Source organism: Salvelinus sp. IW2-2015, unplaced genomic scaffold (genome assembly GCF_002910315.2).
Source record: "Salvelinus sp. IW2-2015 unplaced genomic scaffold, ASM291031v2 Un_scaffold3435, whole genome shotgun sequence".
Lineage (NCBI taxonomy): Eukaryota > Metazoa > Chordata > Actinopteri > Salmoniformes > Salmonidae > Salvelinus > Salvelinus sp. IW2-2015.
Genome location: NW_019944715.1, coordinates 10338 through 12953, shown reverse-complemented (window position 1 = coordinate 12953; position 2616 = coordinate 10338).

Here is a 2616-nt window from a genome sequence, read left to right as displayed (position 1 = left end):
GTATCAGGTTCAAGCAGAGGGCCCAGGCAGTGATGAGAGATGGGTATCAGGTTCAAGCAGAGGGCCCAGGCAGTGATGAGAGAAAGGGGAGATATTGAAGAGAATGAATGAGGATGGGTAGAATCTAAAGCAAAGGGTTCCTGCTGCTAAATTAGATGGTCCCTCAAATCAAAACACAAATTGCCATCTCGGGCTTCACTGAGTCGAGGAACACGCTCAGGAATCTTCACTCCATGTGTCACAGACTAACAGGAGATGCACGATGGATGATTATCGACACGTTGCAGGGATGATGATCAGTAAAGAATGATTCCGCTATCGTCAGGCTATCGTCCCTTCCGGAACACTAACCAGGGTTCTACCTTAGTTACCGGGGTGGTCTCAGCCTTCACTGACTGGCTCCTGTCTCCTCCTCTCCTCTGTGTTAAGATGTCACGCCAGGTTTTTGCTATTGGAGTAACGAGAGAGTTTTATTCTCAAGGCAGCCGCTTTGATATGTTAAACCAGACACGACTTCTACTGCTGGCAGCAGGGAGCTGCAGAAGGTTTACCTCCTGGAAAGAAGAAGTTATTCCCCCCTGGGAGAGGAGGTGATGGAGGGAGAGAGGGAGGGTGAAAGAAAGAAAGGTAGAGAGAGACTGAGGAAGAGGGAGAGAGAGGGAGAGAGAGGGAGAGGCAGAGGGAAGAGGGAGTGGATTGGGGGGGGGCAGGTTAGTCACCCAGGGAGAAAAATATTGAGAAAGAGGGTAAAGGAGAGAAAGAGGGCGTGGGGGAGGTAGGGAGGAGGTTTACCTCCTGGGAAGAATAGATCAGTCACACAGCAAGAGAGAGACTGAGAGAGAAAATGAGAAGGAGAGGGAGAGAGAGACTGAGAGAGAAAAGGAGAAGGAGAGGGAGAGAGACACTGAGAGAGAAAGGGAGAAGGAGAGGGAGAGAGACACTGAGAGAGAAAAGGAGAAGGGGAGGGAGAGAGAGATGCTACTCTGGGTACGTTGTCTTCCTCCCTAGATTGTACTCTGGGTAGTTGTTCTACTAATTGTACTCTGGTAGTTGCTCTCCTCCCTAGATGTACTCTCGGTCAGTTTGCTCTCCTCCTAGATTTGTCCACTGGGAAGTTGCTCTCCCTCCCTAGATTGTACTCAGGTGAGTTGCTCTCCTCCCTAGATTGTACTCTGGGTAGTTTCTCTACTCCCTAGATTTGATCCAGGGTAGTTGCTCTCCTCTCCCTAGATTAGTACTCTGGGTAGCTGCTCTCCTCCCGTAGATTGTACTCTGGTAGTTAGCTCTCCTACCCTAGATTGTACTCCAGTAGTTGCTCCTCCTCCCTAGATATGTACTCTGGTAGTGCTCTCCTCCCTAGATTGTTCGTAGTTGCCTCCTCCCTAGATTGTACTCAGGTAGTTGCTCTCCTCCCTAGATTTGTACTCTGGGTAGTTGCTTCTCCTCCCTAGATTGTACTCTGGGTAGTTGCTCTCCTCCCTAGATTGTACTCTGGTAGTTGTTCTCCTCCCTAGATTGTACGTAGTTGTTTCTCCTCCCTAGATTGTACTCTGGGTAGTTGTCTCCTCCCTAGATTGTACTCTGGTAGTTTATCTCCTCCCTAGATTGTACTCTGGGTAGTTGCTCTCCTCCCTAGATTGTACTCTGGGTAGTTGCTCTCCTCCTAATTGTACTCTGGTAGTTTATCTCCCTCCCTAGATGTTACTCTGGGTAGTTGCTCTCCTCCCATATGTATCTCTGGGTAGTTGTTCTCCTCCCTAGATTGTACTCTGGGTATTCTCTCCTCCCTAGATGGTACTACTGGTAGTTGCTCTCCTCCCTATGATTGTACTCTGGGTAGTGTGCTCCTCCCTAGATTGTACTCTGGTAAGTTGCTCTCCTCCCTAGATTGTACTCTGGGTAGTTGCTCTCCTCCCTTGATTGTACTCGGGTAGTTCTTCTCCTCCTAGATTGTGATCAGGTAGTTGTTCCCTCCCTAGATTGTACTCTGGTTAGTTGCTCTCCTCCTTAGATGGTACCTGTAGTTGCTCTCCTCCCTAGATTGACTCTGGGTAGTTGCTCTCCTCCCTAGATTGTACTCTCGGGTATTGTTCTCCTCCCTAGATTGTTCTCTCCTCCTTAATCTTTGTAATGTATCTCATCCTCATTATCTCTCCCGCTCTCTCTCTCCCTCTATTTCTCTCCCTGTCTCTCAAGCTCTCTCTCCTTCTCTCTCCTTTTCATCTCTTTCCCTCTCTCACATCCCTATATCTCTGTTTTGCATCTCTTCCTTGCTATCTCTCTCCCCTTCTCCTTTTCTCTCTTAGTGGTCCTCTCTCTCCCCTCCCTTCTCCTTTCTCTCTCAGTCGTCTCTCCCTCCTTCCCTTTTCTCTCTCAGCGTCTCTCTCTCTCCCTCTCCTCCTTTTTTCTCAGTACTCTCTCCTCCCTTCTCCCTTCTTCTCAGGTCCTCTCTCCCTCCCCTTCCCTTTTCTCTCTCAGTGTCTCTCTCCCTCTCCTTCTCCCTTTCTCTCTCAGTGTCTCTCTCCCTCTCCTTCTCCTTTTCTCTCTCAGTCTCTCTCCTCCGCTCTCTCTCATTTCTCTTCTCTCTCTCTCTTGCTGTGTGAACTAGTCTATTAC